The 27,831-nt window shown below is 41.4% G+C and overlaps 1 protein-coding gene across 2 annotated transcripts in view; it reads left to right on the top strand.

Annotated features, from left to right (window-relative positions):
* The window catches only part of PHYHIPL (phytanoyl-CoA 2-hydroxylase interacting protein like), a 132,153-nt gene that overhangs the window by 56,827 nt on the left and 47,495 nt on the right, over positions 1-27,831 (top strand). Inside the window, exon 1 of one of the 2 annotated variants that reach the window (XM_017836362.1) lies at positions 16,719-17,064. The exons of the other annotated variant lie outside the window; for it this stretch is intronic. The gene's annotated coding sequence lies outside the window, so the exon portion shown is untranslated. Of the gene's footprint in view, positions 1-16,718; positions 17,065-27,831 lie in introns of those variants that run through there. 2 annotated transcript variants of the gene reach the window in all.

Consider the following 27,831-nt stretch of genomic DNA (forward strand, 5'->3'; position numbering starts at 1 on the left):
TTTATATAGAAAAGCAGGAAAAATCTTCAGAACAGAAAATTCTGACTGAGAGAACTGAAGTATAAAGGTGTAATTATTGTGGTCAGACAAAGCTGATTTCAGCCTCTGAGTTAAGGTTGCTTTTTGACCACGATGTGCTTTCCAATCAGCCTTGTAAAATCAAATCTGTAAAGTGCACTTCAGTGCACAGACTCAGTTGGAGGTGCAGTTTCTCCATAATCTGAGAGTAAGCTTTAAAAATGGGATAACACAGTGGTTGGTAGAATATTAAATAACAGGATGAGTAGGGTATCAGAGATATCCGAGCCACTTCCTAAACTGATTAACTGATTCATTGGAATAATTCATCTTCAGGAACGAGGATTGCCAGCTACATGTATGGAAAGGGGTGCTATGTCTATTGCTGAATATGACAGGCCACTAAGACAATATTCCATATGCAACTCCTAATATACGTTCAGCACTGGGAAAAAAAAATCCAGAGATGGCTAAATGAGGCGTAACAAATAGGAAAAAAAAAATGTGTGATACAGTTTTGTATACTTTGGTAAATTGGTACTGGGGAAGATGGTCTGATCATGGTTTTAAAATAGGACAAATGAAAAAAAAAAAAAAAAAACAGAACAAAAAAAACCCACAAAAAAGCAGCAGTCAGGAAACAAGCAGAGAGTGGTAAAAATTCCCAAAGTGATTAGAGGGCTGGAAGTAATGCCTTCCAGAGAGAAGTTTTTAAGGAGCTCAATCTATTTAGTGTATCAGGAAGAGGCTTGAGGGACGACTTGATTACAACATATAAAAAACTTTCATGGGTTCTAGTGGGCTCTTGGATCCAGTGGAGAAAGGCATGAGGAGGATCATCAGCTGGAGGCTGCAGCCAGATGGATGCAAATAGTAAGACAGGGATGTTTGACAGTAACAGTGACTTGCAAATGCAAGAGGATGTCAAAGAAAGTAATATATTCTGCTGAACTATCCAGTTCCTTACTGGCTGCCTTTCAGCATAACATCCTTTAGTCTGACAAAAAGTCACTGCATTCGGTTCTGGAGCTTTTAATAAGCAGGTCTGGCTACATCTGCTTGTTTCCCTTCTGGCTCTCTGTTTATATCTTTCTAGTATAGATGCATTCATATATTGAGTAAAGAACACTGGAAACCTCACTGTTTGGGTATAATGATGAACTCCAGCAATACAATATTGCTATATTCTGTTATTGTATAGCAAGATGAACTGGCTGAAACATGATTTTATTTTCTGGGAAAAGAAATATTGTAGTTAGAAAAATTTAGACCTTCCTTTAGACATTATTTTGATAGATTCCTTCTCCCTCTTAAAAGCTGTGATTAAAATGGGGTGACATCTGATGAAGTATACTTAGATTTATTTTTTTTTAAGTATTTTCAGAGCAAAGACACTGAGTAGGATTTTGAGTGTGCGTTGGAGAATCTCAGATAGCTCCTGATGCAGCTGTGCCATATGGCAAAAGATGCTTGTGGTGTGTCAGTTTTCGGTATTTGTGTATTCTGAAGGGTCCTGGTCTTCAGCTCCAGGTCACCTGAGTCATGTGTGTTTGCAGAGCAGCTGCTCTGAGTTAGCAATACTGTAGGTTTTCCATCCTGACCACAATAAACCATCCATTGCACTGAGGCTGTATTACAGTTCCAGAACCAGTCACTGGCTACTGCAGGAACTGGCAAGGGAGGCAATAATTCACGATAATTATGATAAATTTCTGTGTCAGTGTTTTAAAATAAGTGCTCTCAAATGTGCTGCATCTTGCATAAGCCACACACGGTGGATGCAGACTGGGGGCTGCACCTTGTTACAGGCTGGGAGCTCTGTGCTGTCCCCATCCCTTGCCTTTGCCCATCTCTCAGGAGCATCACAGCACAGCAGTGTGCAGCCCTCACATCACAGTAAATGCTAACTTCTGCTACATGCACTGTGAAAAGGGATGCCTGCCACTATGAACACTGAAAAATTGTTCACCCACCCCAGCCGCGCTGAGTTAAAAGGCTCTGTGTTATTGTCCTGGGTTAGCTCACCACAAAATGTGTTTGCCACAGCACGCCTGTGAATGTGGGGACAGTCAGTCCACAGGCTCCAGTCCATCCAAAAATGAATTCTGCTTTTGTTCAGAAAAACCTGAACTCTGTTATTATAAGCCAGACATATATTAATTTACCAGCCATTCATCTTACCCAAACTTACAGCCAAAGTCTGCCCTAAAATGTGAACAGGGAAACACTGTTCCTGGATAAATCAGTGTCAGAGATCCACGTGCCTAAAGGCTGAAATGGATCCCTTCTGAATAGGATTGGGATATGCTCCTAAAACCTGTTGGTGTTTCATTGCAAGGCTCACTTTGGTAGCTGGAGGTCAGCCTGTTTGCAAAGCACAGTACTAAACTTGCTAAGATTTATCTAAGTAAATGAAAATGAGTGTAAAAATTGATGGAGTTTGAACATTAGGTAAAATCTTCCTGCTAGTGAAATTAATGGTGAATAGTTAGCTTGTGCATGAAAATACATGTTAAAGCAATTATAGGACAGTAAAGTAAATGTTTACAGAGGTTGCCGGAAAAATCTGGCAGTAACATCTTGCTCTGCAGAACAGAGATTCATGGCAAAACTGTGTAGCAAAGTGATCTATTTAATCTGATTTATAAGTACTTTTCTGCTTTAAAAAAGCAATCAAACAAACTATGAATATGATTAGAATCAAAATAAATGCTAAAAGGGCAAATATTTATATGGGCTTCAAGTCAGAATTTTAGCTGTGATGAGGCCAAAATGAACACGGTCTGAGAGCCAGAAATCTCCGATTGTATTTAGAACAATAGTTTTAAACAAAATAATCCGATCAATTTACTGTAAAAAAGCCCTCAGGATCTATCAGTGCCAACATTTTATGCTTGAAGAGACAGCATGTTTTCAAAGTACTAAATAATGGAGAGTTTTTCAAAAACATCCTAATAGTGAAAATGAGGACACAGAGCTGTCCCTTTGCAGGCAGAGGAAGGAACTCAGCAGCATTTAGGATGAATCAACCGCAGCTGAACTCTAGAAACCCAGCAGCTCTGGCTGTGCTGGGGGGTGCAGAAAATGCCTCCCTGGGTGCATTAGGCACCTCTTGCACACAAATGGGGCTTTAGATGAAAGATTTTGAGGACAAGGTAGAATTCTGTCATTCTTCCCATGCACAGTCTTTTGTTTTTTTGTTGGAGCACAGCCGTGGAGGGACATGGCCTGGTATGCAGGAGCTGCAACTGAAGAAGTACAAATACTCAAAACAAGAAAGCACAAAACCCAATTTTGTCATCAGAGTAGTTAGTCTTGTTGTGAACCTGACTCAACCTACAAAGCTTTTTGAATACCCCATGATCTATGGCGAGAGGTGAATCTTCTCTTTTTAATCTTACTTTGTTTTTTGTTGTTACAATGAACAAAGCACATCTTGGTAGGGCTAAATTTGCAGGTTAGGCTGGTTAAGGGCTGTCAATTCTGGGACTGTCTCCAGCACATAAGCCGAAGTTCCTGTCTTGGTGAAGGCAAAAAAGGAGATATTGGGCTCTTTCACCTTCAGGTGCTGCCCTGACAGCCTTACAGCTGTCCCCTGTCTCCCCAGCAGCAAAGTAGCAGCTCTACCTGAGCTCCTGCAGCTTTAAACACATTTCTGATATGTGTTTGTTGAAGCTTCTCTTTAAACACTGCAGTGTTTCTTTCCTGGGTCATTTCTGAAGGGCTTTGCTATCCTTACTGTTAGAAACATTTTTATTTCTTTATTTGTAAGGTGGTGAGGAAAAAAGTTGCAAGTGAAGTAACTAAAGGTGGCTTCTGACACAATTTTCCTCTTAATGTATTTGCACCTTGTTTGACATAAGAACACAGAATATCATTCCAGGATTTGAGGGTCATTCCTCAGCAATCTCAAGCCAGCAAGAAAGGCAATTTCAGAGCAGGAATAAAGCCTATCTTTGGCTCGGGTTTCCTGTCCCATGTCTGAATAATTACAAATCAAAATTCACATGCTCCTGGTGCAAAAATACAAACCACAAATAGCAACATGCAGGCATTTTGTTACTGTATGGGAAAAAAATGCCACAATGCCCTCAGTGGTTTTGGGCTTTTTTCCTAGTTCTGCCTCATGATAAAGGCCTCATATATTAAAACTGACACATACTCTGAGATACCTTTTCATCTGCAGTTTTCTTCTTGTAGACTATGGCAACATTTTCAGGCTGAGCAGTGATTTCTTGCCAGAAAAGCAGCCAAAGTTAGGCTTAAGCTTTCATGGCTTGTCTGTTCCTATTTTCCACCAGTTGCTTGAAACTGTAACAAAAATACTGACCACACAACTTGAATATTTCTAGGACTGCTGTGCCTTTAAAAACAACGTTAATAGCACTTTATGTAAATCACAGTTTAGTAACTGCTTTTTTTTTAGACCGCATGTATAAAACATTTTGACCTCACAACATCCTCTACCAGCATCTGGCTTTTTCATACAAATTATCTCCTATTATGTTGTGTGAGAGGCGAAGAGGTCATAAACAGACGTTGTAAGCACAGGGCTTAAAAGGCTGGGAGTGCCCTACAGGTAACTTCAGCTTTAAATCATTTCTTTGGGTCTGCTCAAGCTCAGCAGGTAGGGCAGCTTCTTTGGTAGGTTATGCACAGTACCATGCTCCGTGATGTACCATTCCACACAGTTCTTCCATAAGCCATGAGCAGGGAGAAGTGCTTCAGAAAAGTTTCATGTTGAGCTGAGTTTCAGTGTACCTTCAAGTGGGCAGATGGATTATACAGCACCATGACATCGTTGCCTGCCAGTCGATGTGGATTTGGGCACTGCCCTCCCCTTTCTGAGTGTCCCCAGGAGCTGCCCCACCACAGAGAAGTATTTCCAGGCACAGGGATTGGCTGTTGTTGTGGTCTCATTGAGAAGCTTGTACACATTGGCAGCTGAATGGTCCTTTTAACACTGCAGAGCATGTTAAATATCTTCCAAACCCTTTGTGGTAAGAGATACCATATAACTGTAGTGGAATAGTGTGGAAAAATTCATATCTGTGCTTCCTGTAGAAGTCTAATTCTTCTTTCTTAGTGAGGTCTCCAACTTAGTGATGTCTCTAACTCCAGTAGGAGCAGGGCAGGACAGTACTTTTGAGGAAGGTATTTGTGATCCATAGTGCTTGTGGAATGACACTGCTTTGACCTGCTCTGTTTGTGAAAACAAATAGTATGTTTCACCTTTATTCATTTGCTCCGAAAATTCCTTTGCTCGACCTTAGCAATGCACAATGATTTTAATATCCCAAGTACTGCTGCCTTTGCACTAAATCTTGCCCTGGATGTGGACTTGGACATGGGTGATTCCCTTCTGAGTCCTGCACTGTGATTGTCCTTACACAGCAGTTGGGATTCTTTTCAGCTACCGACTTTTCTTCCCCCTTTCTTAGCTGTGTGTTTTGTGTATCCTCTTGTCTCTATCCTGTCACAACACCACCACAGAGCTGAGGGCCGCTTTTACATCTGAATGCTTTCCTCAAACAACTGGGCACTGTTTTCCCTCCCGATTCCATGAATTGGTACAATAAACTTTATCAAGCACTATAGATAATGATTTCCTTTTAAATGGCAAAATGTTTTTTCTGGCTTTTGTTTGTGTTACTCCTGGTGACTGAAAGATCTGTTAAGCCACTTCCCCTGCCAGGCTGGCTCTCGGTGGGACACTCCAGCATCCTGCAGTTTGGATGCATGTGAACAGACATGTGCTGTTTTCCAAGGCAAGCAACCATTTGTTAGGGAGAGCTGCTCACACTCTCCTCTCTACAGGAGTCCTTCCCCACTGAACTTTTGAACCACCAAAGCAAATCGAATTATGTAGCTCTACAAAATGGAAACCAGCATTTGAGCTGTGTGAGGGAAGTGTTCCAGCTTCAGCACAGTTGCCCAGGGAAGCAAAGCCAACAGAGAAACATTGTCCTGGATGACTAAAGAATAAGGGCCTGTTAAACGAGTTTTGTCTGGAGAGTTTGTATTATCTTTCTTGTGTCATCTCTTAGGCAAGACTGTGTATGCAAGATGATAAATTTTTGCAAGATTTTTCCTGTTTGGCTGCAACTGATGTAATCTGTGCACTACCTGCTAATAGGGTTTCCAGGGTTGGTGAGACAGTGGGAACCAGTGCCAGAAATAACAGCTCTAAATTCATAAAGGCCATACCTACCTTCAGTCTTGTGACAAGGGAATTACATTCCTACATATGAAATACAGTTCCTACAAATGGGATACCTCTAGACCTCTGTGCTTCCCAAGCTCCCTACACACCAGCATTCCCCAGGAAATGATGGGTGATTCCATGAGCCAGGTAGCTCCTCTGGATGCATCAGGCCACATGTGGAGACATGTCCAGCAGCCACAGAGAGGAGCAGGGATCTTGGAGCAAAGGGCCTGGTGGCAGGGTATCCATGGGCTCCCAGAGTAGTTCTTCTCCTCCCCTGGCAGTCCAAGCAGCAAATATGGCTGAGCAGAAGAGGACAGGGGCAGTGGCAGGTACCCAGCCTGTGACAGCAGTGCTGAGCAGAGGTGGTGAGTGGTGATTCATACAAGCACACGTCGGTCCTGACAGGTCAAGTTCAGTCAAAAATGAAGGCGGGGAAAACAAAAAGCTTTCCCTTTAAGCCTGCAAATAATAATTGAAGAAATCGATTGTTGAAACAAATTCTTAAAAATATTACCATGAAACAAACTGCCCTTTGGTGTGTTTCAGACCTATCACTTCCCTAAAACGGGTTTGGAATGACCACACCTGCCCTCTGGAATGCTGCATAACTGGAGTCATAGTTCAAAAAGAAATACTAACCAGAGGTATTTCCGTGGCCAGGCTGAATTGCGTATTGAAGTAAAGAATACTTCTGAGCTGATCTTTGGTGGATTTCTTTTCCAGCAACACAGTAGCTCGAATCTTGTTGTGTTTCAAGTCTGTCCTCCTCAGAACTATGTTCTCAAGCTTGAGAGGACAGCACTGATTCGAGTGGGCTTATCTCAAATGCCTTCATCTTTCACGCAAAGATGCTTACAAGCTTACACAACAGCAGTGAGTCACTCACACAGGATCATGGTTTTATTCACCCAGCAAAAGTAAAACTGCTGTTCTCTGTCCCCAGCTCTAGCATTGCTAATTTACAGGACACAAATAATGGATGTGCTTTATGCCCTGGAAAAAATGGATTATTAGTGGGTGATGACATCTCCAAGTGGACAATTATGCTGTCATTCATAAGTATTAAATTATTTTCCATGTACCTTTTCCTTGTTTCCAAGTGGAAATAAATATGAATTATATTTCTGCACTTCAAGGAAAGGAGCAGGAAAGATCAAAGGTGCTAAAAGCCCCCCTCATATGTTAGAGGCGCTACAGCTGTGGGTTTGCTCTTTGTCCTTAATACTGTTAAGGATGACATGTAATTCATATAAGCTTTCACAAGTGAACATCATTCTATCTTTAAGACTGAGGGCATGATTCAGCAAGTCCCCTTTGCATTTGCTTGACAGTAGGAATGCTCTAATCTCACGGAAGTCAGCTGTAATGCATCACTGAAGAGAGGTATTGGGGCTGGGTCACACCGGGGAAATTAAGCAAAGATTATTTTAAGTAAAACCATCAGCTTTCACTGTATTTGTTCTGTATTTGGCTTTACAGATTTCAGATATGTAGCCAAGGTCAGCCATGCAGGTGGAGCTGATCACTGAAGTGGATCCCAAGCTGAGGATGGGTAGAGTGAGGTGCCTTTGCTACTTGCATTGTCTGTAGAGGGAGCCTAGATAGTTGTTAGACTAAATCTCTAACATGTGCATGCTTGTACTTGGCCAATGAGGTGAATCCTACCTAATTCCTGACTCTAGTGATAAGTTCATGTCAGATGTACAATCAGACCACGTTGTTTAGGAAAAAGAAGAAGAAAAAGGCATATTGAGCAAAGGATATATGGGAGCAGAGTATGTGGGCTTTTTATTTTTTTAACCACCTCTTTGCTTGTTTCAGCTAATTATCAACACCACAAGTTAAATTAGCTTTTATTTTAAATTATTTTTAAATATCTAGAAATAGGACATCTTGTTTAAGTCAGGCAAGCAACCATGTCATAAACCCCCAGAGAGCAAGGACATTCAGATTCCATGATTTTTTAAGGCTCTAACTTAGACATCTTTACATACTACAAAACTTGAAGACAACATAAAATAAATGTTTTGTGCCAATATCGTTGCTTAATCATGTTCCTGGTGTTACTCTGTTTTTGTACTAAGTGACATTGTATCTACAGATCTGCTGCATTGACTGTAGACAGCACAGAAAACACGTGTGCTCAAATTTGATACACAAATCAATAATTCGTATGTCCCTTTAAATATAATGAAAGTAAAGGCTCACATTGATCTACATCAACTCTGATTACAGCTGCATGGTGTTCTCTTCTGAACAAAAAGCTAAAGAGCTGCTGATGAGTGAACTGTAGGTGTCAGATGTTACAAAGCTGGCTCTCACTGCAGTCAGGCAGAGGAACCAAAACGAGCAGGGAGCCACAGGACTTGACCCGGCTTCTATAAAATGGTGTCTGTTTAAAAGTAGGTTTTAACGGTGTGTTTTCTACAGCTCAAGGGTTCATTGCACTTTTCGTTGGTAAGAAAAATAAAAAAAATAAAAAAAAATAGAAGGGAAACCCATCTCTGAGCTGTCGAAATATTGGCATACTTTGCCCATTGATTCAAGGTTTTGATTTTAGGAAAGCTTGCTAAGTGCACAATAACAGGGCCCATGCTGCCAGCATACTCTGAGCAGAAGTAAAACTCTTCCAAAGGTACATCTATCTTCACTTTTCTGTGACACATAAATTTTGAAATAAGGTATCCAAGTGCTCTGCACACTTACATACTCTAGTTTTCTGAAACGTGGTGCTGTTTTTGCCCATGGGTGCTGCCTGTACCTGCCCTCCACAGCCTTCCTTCAGCCTCCCTGTGCAGGACAGTCTGTGTGGGTAAGGCAGCCTCCTTCAGCTCAAAAGCTTGTCAGGTGCCAAGATATCCAGAAAGGCAGAAAGTCAAAAATCCTCTTTGGCTTCCTTCACAGCTTGTTAACTCATACTTCATTTTTATTTGTGCCTTTGGCTTGAACATGTTGTATATCCAGATTGTCTGGGTCGGGAGCACTTTATCATCAAAACTTGCTATTGGCAAGTGTTACTTTGCCCTTGACTGTAGGTTTGATTGTTGTCCCACAGTCTGTGCAGTGTGTTTTCCAAAGTGATGCTACAAAGAAGACTGAGGAACAGAGAGAAGCCAGTTATCAGACCTGTGGGGCTCATAGCATACCACCCTGTGTGAGAAGGCTCTCTGGAGCTGGGGATGCAGGGCATGGTGGAAGCCCTCTCTGCGGGCTCAGAGTGCTTCCTTACCTGGGAAATTCTGCAACTTCTGTATCCCAGAGAATCTGCAAATGCCCTCCTGCACGTTCTCCTCAAAACGGGTATTTTGTACCTAAGACAAGGATAGGGTCCACTTTTGAAGTATAAACAAAAGCTTGGGGAGAAAAATGGGGAAGACTGGTTGAGTAGCACTTTTTTCCCTCTTCATTTTCTCTTTCTTGTAAAGTAGCAAACCTTAGCTATGGAAGTGAGTGCTGCTCTGATTTCATGAATAAGCCAAGTTAGCAATGTACAGCACTACTAGCATTCCCCAAAAATGGAAGACTGTGCCTCTTCCCCCAGATCAAACTTCTCCAAATCTCATCTAAGTGATTTCAAAGAACCTTTTCAAAGAACATGAAACAAGTCTGTAAGACGAGACTTGTGGGTAGAAATCAGGTGAATAGCAAAGCAGATCTGCCTACAAGTTCAGAAACCCCCACAACCTTTCCTTTGCAAGAAAACTACCAGAACCAAGCACTTCTCTTGAGCATTCTGCCTGACCCTGAAGAGAATTGTGTTGCTTTCCTCTACCATTGGATGAAGCAGGTTGCTGCAATAAGCTTGACCTCTCCCCACTTCATCTCTGTGTTTTTCCTTGGAACCCTCTCTCACCCCTTCTCTTGCTGTAAGTTTAGAGAAGCAGTAGATTACTGTCACGTGTAGAACCCTCACTGCAAGGGCTGTGCCAGGGGCCTTAGACTCTCTCCCAGCCCTGGTCTGTCACACAAATTCTTACCATGGCTCAGTGCAAAGTAAGTGCTGTGCTGGGTTAACTGTTGTGCCACCAGTGCATCTTGCTCTTGTTGATTCCTGTGGAAGCTCTGATTTCATATTGCTTGATATCAGGGTCATCATTTACACACCACCTTTTCACAAGTTAAATCTGTTCATTCCTCAAAACAGGAGCAGAAAGCGCATTTCCTTGCCACGTCCCAGCAAAACTGCCTTCCTGATATGGTGCAGGGCTACTAAAGGCATTTGTAAGCGTGGAACTGTACATTGCTATATTTTATTGGCTTATTTGGGGCTTGAAATGGAGAAGCGTGCAGGAAAGTGGGACACCAGTGGCTAAATGCTCCTGACATTTATACAGAAAAACATTCAAGGATTTACTTTAGGAATGGAGTGTGTGAGTAGGTCTCTTCTGTGTCCCTGAGAGTAGCCGAGGAATGCTGTACTGTTCATTCGCCACATCTTCAGATTTTACACATAATTCTCTAAAAAATGGGGGCAAATTGGAAACAGTACATCTTCTCTTCCTTATCAGAGAGAATTTTGTGTGCCATACCTTCAAATGTACTAGAAAATCCCTGCCTTTATAATGTTGCACAGTGTTTGTGTTTATTATTGAATTCCTTTTCACACTGATTACAAGGTGCTGGCTGCCCACAAAAGATTAAGAATCCATGTGGGTTGTTTATCCGAGCTCAAATCTTGTATACAAATAAAATCCTTCGGCAGTTTTAGCTGCGCTTTGAAATTCAAATGGTTAAGAGAAAAGCTCCTTAAGCAGGTTGCAAGTAGTTAGATATGTTATTGTATATAAACTGTAAGTGCATGCTTACAGACAGATATGCGTAATGTGATAGTGGAGTTTGCTTTTCAGAGTCATGGGTGGATTTAAAAAGTCCCCAGTTCCAAACTAGCAGAAAGCTGCACGGGATCTCTCTCTCTGCTGCAGATAAGATCTGTATTTTGGGCTTGTTCTTGAAAAATCACAGATGCTCAGTGTTTGTTTAAACTCATGTACAGAGGCTGTGTTTCACATCTCATAGACTTCAGGGCAGCACATTGAAGTTAAGATTGGAATGCTACTGAAATTCAATAGGAACTGGACAGCTAGCTCTTTCAGACCCCTTGGAAAATCCCTGTCCAAATGTGGAGGAGGAAAAAGACAGCTGCAAAATAGATTAGAACCTTGCTTGGAACAACTTTTATGAACATCTGAATGTGAAATATTCTTAAGGCCCTTCCTGTCCCAACTCTCCCCTCTCATTCAGTGCTAAACTCATCCTCAGCTCTGTGGAGGAAGATGCTGTGCTTTAGAAGCCAGCACGTTTCAATGTATAGAAAAGCTATTTTTACTTGGCCCAGGATTGAAACTAACTTTTCTTGGGCTTTGAAGCAGGGTTAGTTTTCAAGAAAAGTTCTATATTTTAATGTAGACAGCAGGCTGGAAATGCCAGCTGTCTGAACCTGTTCAGCGGTATAAAACTTCAGAGTAAGTCCCAAAACAGAATGGTTACTGACCAGAGAGTAGAACAGGTAATCAAAGGTGTTTAATAGGTGCATTTAACAAATAGCTCTGTGGTTTATCACATAGTTCTGCAGTTTATCACAGGAATATCACTTCCAGTCATTCCTGGCTGCATGTAAAATATTCATGCTAGCCCTAGCTTTTTTTTTCCTGCTTGAATATAATGTTTCATGGAAACAGTAAAACCTATAAAAGTCAGAGATCAAAACTGAATGTTATTTCCAAAATACCAATGATACACAGAATGCTGTCATGGAAACCTTCCTTACAGAGCCCTTGGCATCATTGGCCATCATCCCACACTGTGCCGTGGAGGTAATTCATCTGTCACACACCAGAATATGTCGTCTATAAAGTGTAGTCACAATAAAAATACAGATGTCAGCCAATGATACTGCTTTTCATGGACAGATGGCAAAGCCTGCTTTTCATACCTGAATATCTGTCTGTCCATTGCAAAGCCGTGTGGGATCAGATGAGCTTTGTTTCCTTAAGAAAACTGGAATTTCCTCTTTCCTCTGAAACCCATGTTAATATTAAAGGTTTTGAACACTTTTCAGCTTGGGGTACAGCTCCTACTTGGTCATGTCCCATCAAAATCAACATTTCATTGCCACTCACAGGTGGTTTTGTTTATCCTTCACAGAATCCTTGGCATTATTAGTTATGTTTCCTGAAGTAATTTATCCTTTTTCCAGACCATAACTAGGGAGACCATACCAAATTTCCAGGCAATAAGACAAGCAACAGTTTCTTGTCTTTATCAAGTGCAAAGTACAGACAATTTAACCCATTGCAAAGATAGAACATGACAGCAATATTTAGACTTGAGGGTGAGAGGCAGAAGTAGCAGAGCTTCTGTATTTATATGAAAGAGGAGATGAAGTTTTGCAGTTACATAACAGAAGGGATTATATTGTGCCAGATTAGTTTCCAAGCCACATATCTCAGAGAAAATCCACAATTTTGAATGAGAGACCACAAAGCTGTGCAGATAGATAAGCTATGAGAATGCAGTATCAGCTTCCTTTGGGTTTGGTACCTTTAAGTGAAGTAGACAATGCGTTCTGGCTTTGTCTCAGTACAGTTTTAGTTGCATCCTCAATTTTCAGGTGGAATAAAAAGACTGATTCAGGACATCTGGAATTTATTACAGAGAGGAAAGAGGTAAATCATTGATCTTTTCTTTATTTGTGTTTGGATTGTTCCCAGTAGCTGATTCCTACAATATGTAAGTGAAATTATTCTTTTCTGCCTTTCACTGCACGTGGGTCTGTGCCTAAAGGGCATCAATAAATATTTAAACAGATTGCACTAGTGAAAATATATGTTAAACACAAACCCCCAAAACCTCAATATTTGCATGATGGAAATATAGTGATTCATAAGTCTTAGTTATCATAAACATGATCAAAGAAAAACAGAAATATATATGCTCCTCTATGCCCACATGGGCACTGGAGTTAATCTCTGTCTCTTACAGAAACTGTATCTTCTCAAACAGTCGTAGGAAATGCTACAAGTCATTCCAACCTAAAACCTTACTGAGATTATCCATTATTGTAGGTCTACCTTTAAATAAAAAGCCAAGAGAAGGTCAAACATTCGCTTTCTTATGCTGCATGTTCACAGTCAAGTGTTAGAAATTAAGTCCTACAAAGTACATGGTTTGGTGAGGGGCTTTCCTAGTTCTCACTGCACTGTGAATAAAATTACAAGAAAATAATGAGGTGGGCTCACAAAAATGATGATCATATAAGATCCTAACACAGACAAGAAATGAGTGTTCTGGGAGTTGTGCTTCAGAGAATAATGAGCTAAGGGTAGGAGACAATGGGCTTGGGAAATCTCTCAGAAGTTAATGGTACTTGTAGCACTGTGGTGTCAGCTAAGCTCTGTGGCCTTTTGTAGAAATTGTCACAACACCACAGGAGGGACAAGGCATCTGCACATGGAGTAGTGGGAACCACAACAAAGTCTACTTTTCATCTTCGTTTTTTTTTTCCTGACACAGCATTTGAACAGATTTTGGGTGAATGAATGCTATTAAGTTTTATGCCAAAAGTGTTAGGGGATGAGTTTTCCCTGTGTTTCTATACAAGTTGAAGTAAGTGAATCTTGAAAAAAAGAAAACTCTTAATTTATTTTCAGGCTGAATAGACATACCTGCTCTGTTCTTACTCCATTCTGTGTTGCTTACTCCCAAGCACAAACCATTTTCAATTACGCAGCTCAAAAGATCTCACTATACTGACTGACTGCTGTCCCACATTCTCACCTTCTGTTTTAGTTGTGTTGTGATAACTGCAAGAAGAGGAATTTGTACGAGTTTCTCCTGCCAGATTTTTGAGGCTTTCCTCATTGTATCAGAGAAAATACTTGTCTTAACTTACTTAAAGGGGTACATGGGGTATATTGGGAAAGAATGTCTCTTTCTCAGATCATTTTCTCCCTAAAAAGATCCCAAATATGAGTTTCTGACTTTCTAGCCAATATATAATTACTCAGAAGTTCCAGTAATTTTTGGAAGAGGTCTTCTGCCTTCTGCTTTCATTTCCTCCCTTTTATTAGGAAACTCTTTGTTTCTGCATCTGAAAGTGAAGAAAAGTACACTTCATTAAGTCTACAATTGTCTAGAACTCAGAAGTGTAGATTGATTAGCACATACTCTACAATAGCTCTTATAATTAACAGCTTTAAATAAATGGGTTTTAAACTATTCTTACAGTTTCTAGTGCTTTTTATACAGTCTAAACATGCTGTGTACACTATTCTTTGACTCTGCTGTGTTCCTGGAGGGGAATGAATCAGAATATTCTGAATGCCTTATGTAACGTATTTAGAGAACGTTTTTTTCGTATCTTTGTTTGAATTTCTTGGACGGAATTAATTAATGGCAAAGTATAAAGGCCAACTTTGAAATCCCAGCTGACTTATACACTAGAGCTCAATTTGTATTCTACATCAAGGAAATGTTTGGATTTGAAAGAAGGACACCATTATCAAAAAGATTTCTGTAGATGACTCTGTTCGTCAGAGCACCATCTCTTTGCCACAGAAGTCCAATTTTAAAATTTGGGTAACTCAAAAAGAAATTGATTTTCTGATCAGAGTACATATGTTTAATTTCTTATTAAAAATTAAATGCAGAAAAGGAAATAGTAACTGAATTGGGATATGAAAAAAAATTTAAAGGTTGGCTTTGTTTAAAACAATATTAATTTCAGACAAACAGTAGAGAAAATAAAGTCTGTAGCCTGCACTTTTATAGTCCAGTGGAAACCTGGTGGGGATAACAGCTTTTAGGAAAGAGAGAGATTCTTTTTCTTTTCATACTCATGTTTGCATTTGTAACTGTATTTCTTTGTACAGTAGTACACTACTGCAGTAATATGTAAGAATTTTTAGTTTCTTAATATAAATTTGGGTATAAATTTTCTGACTTCAGTGAAGGCAGTGCAATAAAGATAATTTGCATCAGTTTCCAAAGAGTTTGATCAGTGGATCGCTGCAGCACGAGGGAAGTCGGCAGGAAAATCCTGCTTTTGTCTTTGTGGAAAAGGGGCTATTCATGAAATGCCACTTTGTGATTTAGACAGTAAAGCAGTAGCTGATAGTATATTACTGTGTGCACTTCATCCCTCTGCCTGCTCCGAGGGGGGACGGGCAAAGGAGAACAGACAGGTCCTGCTCACACACCCACACCTTCCCAGACTCCAGGTTCTACATACAGGGAGGGCATTCCTTGTAGGCAAAGCAGCTCTGCCAAAGTGCTAAGAGAGGAAATGAAAAAAACATCATTTGGGGCTATAAAACAGTCACCAGCTTCTGCTGAAGCTGCTGGAATTTCCCCAGAGTTCACTGTAGGAGCAACATCAGCTCTTGGTCTGTAGGTGTTGTGGCCCAGGGGAAGTCGGACACCCGGAGTTTGTGGCAGACTAGGCCAGTGCCTGTGTTAGAGCTGCAGGAGGCAGAACACTCAGCAGGGAAGGGCCAGAGGGCTTCCAGTTCATGTGTTAAGTTCGGGAAGTACAGGGGAATGTTTTCCAGTCTAGAGGTCTCAAAGCTTGGAAGAACCAAGCTTGCTGATTTTTACTGATCTATTTGTTATGTTCTCAGGCCTCGAAGTTTGTGCGGTCACGCAAATCTGTGCAAAGTCAGTGAAATGGTCCAGTAGCTCCTGTACAGTGCCCAGCACTAGGGTGTTAAGACTTCTAGGTAGATGGAAGATCTTGTCTTTATGTTTTCCAGGATTATTCTCCCTGTCAAAGAGAAACTGGACAGGAGGGACTAGAGTTTTGATAACATCTTCTATGCTTTTAAATATTTGTAGTGTGAAAAAAGGGTTGATTGGGATAGTGTTTTCTGGTTTTAAGATAATTTTTCTTCTCACATTAGCAACTCTCTATTTTTCTTCTCAAACATAATCTATTTTCTGACTCAATTATTTATCTCTGTGGCACCTTGATGTGGTCTTGAGAAATGTTAAACACTGTCCCATGTTTAAACACTTCACAGTGGAGCATTAAAGACAACTTTGTAGCTTCGAGCTCTGAATGAGAATACTTATTGCAGTCCCATCATAATACCTTGTCCTATTTCTCTGATACCAGCAAACTTCCACATTCCTTCAAGAGACAGGGAGTTAGGATTGGAACAGTAGCTGGTATACAGAAAGTAGCCCAGCTTCTTTGGCCTGTTTGGTACTGGGCGATCATGGATTTCCTCCAGGGCTGCCGAGAGCGCTGTGGACAAGCCTGTGTTTATAGTCCTGCAATACAATGTGAGCAGTGGCACAGAAATGCTGCTGGGCTCCTGCCAGAGGGCCACACAAAGGCAGCCAGATCATGTCCCTGCAATGCAAATGCGATGACAGTGGCAGCACGGGAAGTCTGGTGGCGCAGCCACCTCCTCCTCTCTCCTGCTCACCCTCCCCAGTTCTGGTACTGGGAGAACATACTGCTGAGGGGGAGGTTACCAGGAGCACTGGCTGCAGAGAGATTTTGGTAGGCAGACCTCCAAGTTCGTGCCCATCTGGCTTTGGGATGGGACTAATTATATGTCAGGACTCTTACTGACCCTGCACTTCAGGTGTCTTTGGAGTCTGGCTGGTGGCCAGAGTGGGCAGGACCGTTCCCTCATGAGGCCCCAACAGAACTTCCAACAAAACCTCTCTTCTCTGTGCCCGAATGAAGGGACTGGCAGGAGCCGGAGGAGGAGCCCCGGGAGGGCAGTGCGGAGCCCTCAGTGAGGGGAAGGGCCCTCGGAGAAGTTCCATCTCCAACGGGAGCAAGGGTGGCTCCTCCAGCAAGGATCCCTGCCGGGCACCCTGAGCACGAGGTACAGCACTCCTGGGGCACAGGGAGATTGGAAAGAGGGAGAAGAGGGAACTGGAAAAGAGCTGAGCAACTAGGAGAGGAAGGGGATAAAGAGAGCAGAGAAATGAGGATGGAGGGGCTTGGAAGAACATCACCTACTGCCTGCAGGGAAAATAAGATTCATTGAGAGGCTCAGATATGCAGAAAGTAGGAAGTATTGGTGCTATGGGGAGCAGAAGGAGAATTTACTGTACAATTAATGGCTTGATGAGATCCTGAGTATGCAACGGCTGAGTAGTTTGAGTGGGAAGACCCACGTTATGTGGACAAATCTGACACGCATTTTTCTTTACATTTTTACTTTGCTTACATTTTTTTGTCTGGTTCCCACATGTCTCCAGAGTTTATCAACATACAGTTGTATTCTTCTACATTGCTGATCTTCTCCTAAGCTATGAAGTTGGAAAACTATCTAAAAATAACTTTCAAAACCAGAATTTTCCTTCCTGAAATCAGCACATAAGGGATTCACTGCATCTCAGTCCATCAGGTTTCCCATCTGTTCAAAAGGATGTGGTTACTTCTGTGAAATAAATACTTTTCAAAATTTATTTTTGGAGGAGGGGAGTACATGTTTATGTTTTGGGAATAAGATGTAAGAGATGGTGCCCTCTTCTGAAGGGATGGTTAGACCTGCTCTTTAGCGTGTGACAAAGCTCAAATATGGTTTGTTTTCTTGGTTTTGAATGCCTTTGGATCCCAGATGCTCAAGGATAAAGGTTTACTTGTTTGTTTATTGCTTGTTTTCTGAGTGAAGTTTTATTTATTTATATTTGTGCAGAATGCTCTATTCTACTGGGTGGCATGTCAGACTATTTCTTTTGGCACCTATTTTAAAAAATAGGTGCTTTTACTGTGCAGCTGAAGTGGTTTTGCTTCAGGTCCCCTTGTAGTAAACCCCACTGGAGTAGTGGCTTACTACAAAATGAAAAGTGAACAGTACTTGGCTTTATAAATTTCATGCATATAGCCTTCCATTTTCATGCCTCTCACATGGGCCAGCATGCTTGGATTTACTGATTTATTTTTTGCATTTTAATTCAAATTGGAAAGTTAGGTATGTAGGGTGTTAAGTTCCAGCTGTCCTTATTTTGATATAAGATTATTTACTGCTTGATTAAGAAAACTCATCCAGAATAACACTGTATATGTCACAACGGAGTACTTTCTATACAAAATGTAATTTTACAGTTTTTCCCTACTGACATTCCTCCCAAGACTTGTTTGGTATTTGGAAGGCACGCTGAGGACATTCCCAAGCTGGCCAGTACAGCTGTGGCTTAAGCCTTATCCTGTCATTACTAAACACACAAACCACACATCACACACAGGATGGATCTCCATCCATGGGCTGGCTACAAGCCAGGCCTAAGTCACTAGGTAGGATTTGCTCAAAAAGAGAAGCCAGAGCTGGAAGCAGCAGGTACAGGGATGGATCTCAGCCATCTCTGGGAATGTGCACATGGTCCGGCTCATGGGGCTCTCTCGTGTCCTCGGGACACTGGGAACGCCATGGGAGAGAACAAGTCCCTGCAATTCATCCTGCAATTTCTCTGCTGTGGAGCCAGTGTGGTGATGGCAGCACGAGACTCTTCTTTCACCTCTCCGGTAAATACAGACGAGGCAGCGCCACAACACAGCCTTGGTGACCCGCTGGAAGAGCAGTGGGGACTCTGCAGAGGGGTCGGGCTCCCCACTCCTCTGTCCTTCACATGTCTGGCCCATCCCCGTGAGCTCTTCGCTCCTCTCAGGTGATGGGCTGACCCCACGCTGGCAGGAAAATGTTACACCCACCTCTGCCTTAGCTTTTCTTGGCCACCGGCTGCTAAAATCAGCCTGCAGATGTCTCACCTTCCGGAGCAACACTTCAAGATCTTCATTTTCATTCAGAAGGTGCAATTTTATGTTTTGAGTTGCGCTGTGAGGGAATGTTGCTGTTTGATACTTCTCTACAAATATAAATTTCAAGCTTTAAGGCTTAAGACGTACGGTGGAGAAAGTATCTACCTTTCTTCGTGCTTATGCCAATAACTGTGAATGTAAATAACTACATTAATGAGGCTTATTGGAAGCATTTTATTAGGGAATGTGAAAGTCATTAATTTTTTCGGTACAAAAGTGTAAATGACCCTTCTTATATTTGTATTGGAAACTATGAAACTTAATTTCTGTGCATACAAGAGCATTTTTGTCCATCGCAGTAGCCAAAGCACTTTAGTAAGTCATTGTAGTTTGAAACAGCACTGTCATTTAGCACTATCATTTTTTCCTCCACGGCCTTACATTCCCAAATTCTTTCTTAAAAGACAGTAAATGTTTGTGCAAATGTAAAATTAAAAGCATGGGTGATGTTCTCTGGGTAGAATCCTCATTTTGGCAGCTGGTTGGAGAATGAATAGGCATCGTTACTACTAAATGGAATATTTCCTTTACCTGAGTAGCCAGCTGGTTTTGCTAGTGGTCAGGTAGGACATTTGTTTTAGAACTCCCAAGTGTTAAAATCATGCTTACTCTGTGGGTCCTGTTCATGCCAGCAGCAAGATACTGGTGGACACTGTAGAAAGACATACAAATAAGGAATTGATTAACTTAAGGTGTTTTCATAGGTCTTAAAAATAATCAATGATTTATATCTTTAAAAATCTAGTGTGTTCATTTTGAGTTAAATAGACTAACAGATCAAGCCAAATGTTATAATATAGATTTTGAGTTTGCTCCAGTTCTGTTTGCTGCTATTTGCATCTATAAATGAAGCTTTTTGAAGTTTCACAGACAAAATCTCTTGAAAATCTCAGTGGGTTTGGCTCTTCAGAATGGTGATGTTTCAGCTGGTGATGTCACGATAGATTTTTATTATAGAGAACTTTCTTCTAAGGGAATGCATCTGGCACAAGTATAGTGCTATGGGAGTTATTGGAAGTTAGTAATTGTGTAAGGATAACACTCAGAAGAGTAGGAATGCTGGACCAAGGCATGGAAAGAAGGCCCTTTGAAGAAGGTGGAGAAAGAAGGGGTAGGCACACTCACAGAGGTGTGTCGTGGCAAAACGGAAACAGAACATGACTAGAAGACAGAAACCTAACACTAGATTTTTATTCCCTATTAAACAGTGTAGTGAATTGTTGTGTAAGGATTGTAGAAAATCCACAGGAGGAAACCTCCTACCAAGAAACAGTTGCAGAAACATACCCCTCCGAGGTCTAGTGCCATCTTTATCTACAACATCATTTCTGTTGTTTAACTCCAATAGTTACGAAGTGTGTCAAATTCGTGTGGAACAGAACCAATTTCCTTGGTCCTAAAATAATAATTTTAACATCCTTCTCGTTTCTAGCAGCAACAGCAAAAACAACAGAAGTTGGGAATAGTTTAAGTGCTTCCCTTTTGTGGATGCACACATATATAGCACACAGAGTCCAAGTCACAGAGTAACCACAGCTGTCACATGCACTGGACAACAGCAGGTCTATGTGTTTTTCCTTAAGGCCTGAATCAGCTGAGAAGAAGTGCCATGTTGAGCAGTACACTGCTTTTCTCTGGACAATTCAATGTGTGAATTATTTCACTATTGTTTCACTGTTTCCCTATGCACTAGATTTCAAAAAAAAAAGCAATTTTATGTATAGAGTATTTAAGCACCCGTTCAGACCTGCTCAGATTTGCTGGAATTACACATAAAATCCTGCCATGGATGCAGAGAATACTCAGCTTCTCCCTCCAAAAGGCTAGTCATGCCTTCACATATGAGGAGTTATTTATTGAGTGCAATGATAACAGCGACCATATTGCTGTACTCCCACATTGACGCAAATGTTGGCAAAAGCTACTGTGCCAGCTGCCCACTTTACACACTCTAGTGGCACCTTTTCTCTTCCTCAAATCCATAAATTGCCATTATCATGCCATTAATGCTCAAACATTGACAGGTTTTTTTCTGCCTCACATATTTCTCAGAAAAATAAAAGATGAACATGGATACCCAGGAGTCTGTAAAACCAGACCAAACCCAGCAGTTAAGAATTGTTCGATGCCAGAAAATGCCCTGGAGTCCTCTGTGGGAACATTATTGTAGAGAACCAAGGATTAATGCAGAGATTGAGGAGATTAAACCTTAATTAAAATGAGCACTTGTATGCACTACATACAGCAGACAACTATTCCTTTGGCTATAGTGGAGCAGGAGTCTTCCTGCAGTTACACAGGTCATACATCCCGTCCTTCCCAAAGAGTGGCTTCCTGCAGTGACTGCTGGAGGATGCACAGTGTCAGTATAGGAACACACAGCTACAGAAGACTCCTCATGGCACAGTGCTTCTCTGTAACAAGATGAGGTGACTTCCATAATCAGCATTTATGTCTGAACTGTACACATGGTTTTTGCCCTTCTGTTCATGGACTGTGCTGCTCCAGCCCATAATGGTATGTTCACTATCAAGTCAAAACCTGGGAGCTGCATTTCCCACTTGAGTACACAGAACTGGAGGTGATGATCATTTCTGTTAAGTTTTCATCTTTAGAAGTATTTATTTCAGATCTAAGATAGTCTCTGCCTGCTGGCCTCCAAAATAGGCTGCAAGGGCATATTCAAGACTTGAATTTGTGTCCCTTTTCACTTCTAAGTATGTTGACATAATTTTCTAATGCAGTAACCTTTCTCATATTTAAAAACTAAATAAATCAAGATAATTTGGTGCGTACCGGTTTTATGATTGCATAATAATTTTTCTCCGTTCATGAGGGATTTTATACTCTGTACACTTGTGATGAACAAGAGGCATGTAAAGATCAAACTGTCATTTATTGATCATTGAAACAGGAGGAAAAAACCTGCAATGTTTTAGGTACATTCTTTCAGAACTCCAGGTCACTTCAAGTATTTTGAAATAGAAACAGGGAATATAAAAATATATCTAAATGATGTGCCAACACCTTTCCAAAGCGCCACCAGTACTGTTCTTGTCTGGAGTTTGTGTAAAGTCAAAAGGGATTCACTGTTTGAATGTTTTCAAAACTCCTCATGTTGTAATCCCCTGTTATCCAATATTTTGTTATTCTCAGCAGGACATTTAGCAGAAAGATGAAACCCGAGTAGGCCATAATGAATGCTTTCAGCAGTTCTCCTTGCATATTCACAGCTGTGTGGAACTAGTTACTCTTGAGTGGAAACCTGAAGGGTCTCTGCGTTGTGATGGTGTTTGCCAGTGTCCCCTTCTGACCTAGTCAGTACTTTGGTGTAATGTTATTTTTGGGACATGTTTGATAGCTTAGAAGCAAAGTCTAGAAATAGACATCCACATGTACATCTCTTAAAGCACCAGGTCTTCTGCTGATCAGACTCTCTGATAACTTCCTTCCTTTACTTTATTCAGTTTGCTGCACTTAAAGCATTCCTCAGGATCATTGCCAAATTATTTGTTTGTAGTTTCAGGGCATATTAGTTTTAAATTACTTGAGATGGTGTCATAACAGGTATAAAGTAATTATTCTAATCTATAATTAATTCTTGATTAATTATTATTAATAAAAATAATTCTAATAACCTCTGGAAATACAGTGCCATCAAGTTCCATGTCTCTTTTTAGAATGTTTTCCTGTGAAAATCCTTCTCTGCTGGTCCACTGAGGCTATTTGGGCTGAGTCCCTCTGCTTGAACCCTTGTGTTGAAGTCAGTGAACTTCCTTCTTGGTATCACTCTGGGAAGAAAGAACATAATCTCTGTCTTAGGCAACTTCATGAGAGATTTCATCCTGACAGTTTTCCTTACTCTCTATTCCTTACTTGGAAAATACAGAGGTGTTATATATAAATAAACAATAAATATATTGTATATGCTGTGTTATTAGGTGAGCAAATGAAAAAGGCAACTTGGCAAAAGAGGGTTGAGAGGAGAAGAAGGAAAACCATGAGTTTGGTGCAGAAGGAGAAGCAAAGAGTTTGCAGAAGCAGAGAAAAGATGTTTCTTCAGAATCCTAACAAGCAGTATTAGTGACTTTTAAAATAATAGTGTTTGCTGGGACTTGTACAGAGGAACACTAAGTAAGCTCAGCTATCTGGTGACCACCAAAAGATACTGCTCTGCAGCCACTGCCTCCAACACAAACATCCAGCTCCATTTAAATGTCCCTGCTGGAGGCAATCAATCACATACGCAACAGAGCAGTGATAAATAAGGTCTGCCGTTCATATACGTCCAGTTATTTTTGCAACTAGGCTATATTTGTGTCCAAAAGAAATATTTGGATGACTGAATGTCTCCCTCCCAGGAGCAGACTAAAAAAAAAGAGTGCACATTGTCAGCATAGGTCAAGAAACAAGTGAAACTCAGAACTGCATACCTGGATGCATTTTGTCTTCCGAACCAGAGCGGTGCCACCCTGGGCAACCTTTCGGGAGACGTTGGTGCCTTAGGCTTAAGTACCTCATGTCAGAGTGAATGAAGAGATCCAGACAGCCAGCTTACTGCTTAGGATGGAAAACAATGCACCAAATGGAAGGAGGAGGAGCACTCTAAGAATATTATGAAAATTGCAGAGATAGTTTATAGAAAAGTGTTAATAGAGAAGATATCTTTGAGCAGAAAGTCAGCTTCTTGAAATCCCCCTGGCTCTGTGTTTCTCAGTGTGATGACAGCAAAATAGTTTAAAAACATTGGAGTTTGTGGTTTGGGTTTTTGTTGGTTTTTTTTTTTTTGCTATTACTGCCTGCCCCACAAAGAACACTTGTTTTAGAAATTCCAGTCAAGTCTGTACCTGCACATTGTGGGTTACCAGCTCTCCAGAACTGTCCCGAGGAGTCTGTCTGAAGTACGATGAGCTCAGCTGGAGATGTAGCTCCAGTGAGAGACACAGATTCAGTCACTTGGTGGGCACAGGGCAGCAAAGCAGGAGACTTGCAGCTGGTGTGTGCAGCAACAGAGGCACAGAGCTCAGTGGGGCTCATGTCACCAGCTCACATTTAGGAATTCAGTAATAAATATGGGAAAGTCTTCTTAATTGACTGGATCTAGGGATGATCAGTATGTCATTACTGGTTTTCCCCCATGAAACAAGAATATGCAATATACCTTCCCCTAGTCTTGAGTTTTTTATCTCCTATCTCTCTCTCTTTTTGGACATTCTCTCTACCAGAGCCATTCTGCAGGGCTTAGGGGAAGATGGATGCATCTGTGGTGTTTGGATTTGTTATGCCTGTGATTTGTCATTGTAAAGCCAATGTTAGGAGCTTTAACAATTTTTTCCTCGAGTTTGGCCTTGATCTTACTGCCAAGGAAATGTACATCAAGCAAGATTTTGCATTTTAAGGAGAAAAGCACAAACAGAAAAAAAAATTGTCAAGTTTTTGATAAAATATGCATGTTCAGGCTGTTTTCCATTTGAGAGGCTGATGAAGACCAGCAGGAAAAACATTTAAATATTAACTAATTTCAGAATTACAGCTTTTTGAAGAGGACCAAAAGATCCCAGATATCCCTTCTGTTTATAACTAGTGTAGCAACAGGGCAGAGGTGAAATTTCCTTCCTTGTTTGTCTTTTAAGAGTTCAGTCTTTACCAGTGCATTATTCCAAATCCTTCACTGAATAATCGTCGTAATGATTTCAGTTTCTGTGAGTCTCATCACCAGCATATTTGTTCATTAGAATGTCTATGAAGGACAAACAAGGCTGAACTGAATTCATTAAAAAGTTTGAGCAAATGCTGGTGGGTTTTTTCCCAGTATTTTCTCATCTCTGTTAAGAGCTGATACAAAATCTCATCTCAATGCGGTGAAAAACCTCCATCACTTACCTAGTTTTGTACATCTGTGAGCCCTCTTTACCTCAGAAGTAAAGACAGGACAGACCCTCTCCTGACTGTGACCTTTTTTCTGTAGGTATGAAACCTCTCCCATTACTACAAACAGCCTCCGCCCGTGAACACTGTTAATCTCTCTGGCATGTTCAGGTCTTGCATGTGTTGGCTTTTTGCCATTTTATCTGAGCACAATGTTCTCAAAGCTTGCAGTATGACACATGATACAGCAAAGAAAGATAAGGAAAGGAACAGAGCAGACAGTAATCGATAGGAATGAAAAGGACAAAAGAGCCTCTCAGCATTTTCCATCCATTCTGCTACTTTTACTTCTTTTCCCTTCTCTTTATCTGTTGGGTTTTTTTTTTTTTACGTTCTCCGCTCTCAAGATTTTAAGTATTTTAAGTCAGTCCCTGTGTCTTTACTACGAGCATAAATTATGAGGAATGAGCAAAAGGAGCTACAAGCAATACACTTACAGCAGGAGCTGCTGACTCAGCACGTGAGGAGCCTGAATGGAGCAGCACAGCTCAGAATCATAAATCAGCATGCAAAAACAGTCAGACAGCCATGTCACCGTGAAGTGGCTGGTTAGGAAGAACAACGTGTTTTTCCCCAACCTAAAACTACCCTAGGAACAAAGCATTTGCAGTCTCTAAGCTCCAGTTCTTGAAGCTTTTTGTTCAGGTTTTGTTGTTGTTGTTGTTCATGTTTGGTTTTTTTTGCTTTTAGTTAGGATTGAAATTTACTTGCTTAGTTACCTCCCATTTCATTCACTGAACATCTGATTAGCTGAATACCAGGTAGGGGATTATCACACAAGATTCTGTGGTGAGGTGCAACTCTTATTTAAAAATTTCTTGTGTAGATTTATAAGAGAGGGAACTTTATTTCTGTTGGCTTTTTATTAGCTTTGGATAGTCAGAAAAGACTTTTGAGATGACAACACTTGAGTTAAGCTCCAGATCCACTGCTGTTTTAATGTTCAAATTCTGCACTTCACATGTTTTCTTTCCCAGTCTTATGTAAGAAGATTACATAAGAGAGGACTGTAATCTCCAAAATCATTTACCATATTAAATAGCAACTACCATCAATGGATCTTTATCAGCTGCCTGGAGCACAAGGGAGACACGTGGCTGTACATTTGGAAACTGGTCACTCACAGTACTCATCAATGTTTGCTGCCAGTCGTGGGCAGATGTCATCAACAGTCATTACGCAGCTCTGAAAATAGAATCAAACTTGACCTGGACAGGTCCTCAAACAATTGATAAACTGCCTCTGAATGATGGAAATGTATGGAGTCCATTCTCTCCACCAGCCTCCTGCTGCTCAGTGATCCTGAGATCTGAGATCTGAGATCCTGAGATCCTGAGATCCTGACCCTGCAGAGCCGGTGCTGGGGCAGCGTGGGGAGGGGGCACTCGGGATGTACAAGTCAAGATGAATTCTTCTGACCCCAAAGACTCATGGTTTCTCTAGAGGTCCCTGATCTGTCCTCATGGGGAGGAGCATCACCACCATGTGCCTGCTGATCCCTGCAGCAATGCTGTGCCATCTCTGGAAATGGCAAGTTTTATTTGCCCCTTGTTCTTCCTTCTTGTCTTTTCCCTCAGAACCACTGGTAGCAAAGACAGTGAGTGGGAGAAGCACTTGTGGGGAAGAGAAGGGCAAACTGGTTCTGGGAACACCTCTGCCATGTGTGTGCTGCTTTGGCTGTCCCAGGCACTGTGCTGTGCCCTGGGAAGGGGGGAAACATTATCAGGACGCAGAGGGGTTCCTGTGCTGCCGTTTTGCCAGCCTTCCCCAACTGTGTGCACTCTGCATCAAGAGCTGGCATCGTGGCACACACTCCTTCACTTGCTGTGTTGTGTGGAAGGCAACAACCTGCCATGGTGTCATATTCATACATTTTCCTACGTCTGGTTTCCTCTGCTTAGCTCCTAGCAGAGGATAAAGAGTACGGGGGAGGCTTCCTTCCCCCTTCCTTCCCTGCCCTCACACAAGGCTTGGAGGAACACTGCCTTCTCCTTTCCTTTGAGAAGTGCACACAGTCCTTGGCACCAGACGTGGTCAGCTGCTCCCGTGCTCCTGTTTGCTTGCTGGTGTGTGGCAGAGGGCATGACAGGAAGGCAGGCAATGCTGTACTCCTGAAATGAGGCATAGCAAGTGCTGGGTGCCTGCAGCCCCAGCCAGCCTGCCAGTGCTTGTCTGCTCGTTAGTTAGCAGGTAGAACATTACAAGTGACTTGCACTTAGTTGCTCCCCTGTGCAAGCCCCTCTGATCTCCAGCAGGCCTGGAAGACATGATTTAAGGCAGCGAGGAATGTGTTGCACAGAGTTTGCACTGCTAGAGTTTGTGTGGTAATGCTACCTTTGAAAATAAAAGAGTGCTTTGTAAAGGCTACCAATACTGCTAAATGTAATGACAGGAGAAAAATAATTTTTCAGATGTCTCTGCCAAGAATGAGAATCTGTTTGTCAGAAATAGCCACCAGCACTCCCTCAGTGGAAGGGGAGGAGATCTCTCTGCTATTTGCTTCTCCTCCTTTACAGTCTCTAGAAGGGTGTATGCAAAGGGACTTTTCTCTTTGTTTCCTGTCCCAAAACAAGGAGGACACCACAGCAATAATCTTTTGGTGACAGAAATGACTGAATCAAAGTTTGTTATGAGCTATAAAGCAGAACATACTGTTACACTTTATCTGTGCAGGGAGTGATCTCTTTATTTAGCAGCAGTTGCAGCAACAGAAATTTTTCTGACTACAGGTTTTGTTTTTATGCCTTTCCAAACGTTCTCCCTTTTGGTTGAAGTTGTGACATGAGATCAGGGAAGCTTAAGAGCTTAAGTGACTTCTTAGCGTACCATCATTTCGAGATGAATAAGCATTCACTAAGACAGCCTGTGGGAAGCGAATTGATGTACTATTTGAATGCCC

Source organism: Lepidothrix coronata, unplaced genomic scaffold, assembly GCF_001604755.1.
Source record: "Lepidothrix coronata isolate B3197 unplaced genomic scaffold, Lepidothrix_coronata-1.0 Scaffold276, whole genome shotgun sequence".
Taxonomy (NCBI): Eukaryota; Metazoa; Chordata; class Aves; order Passeriformes; family Pipridae; genus Lepidothrix; species Lepidothrix coronata.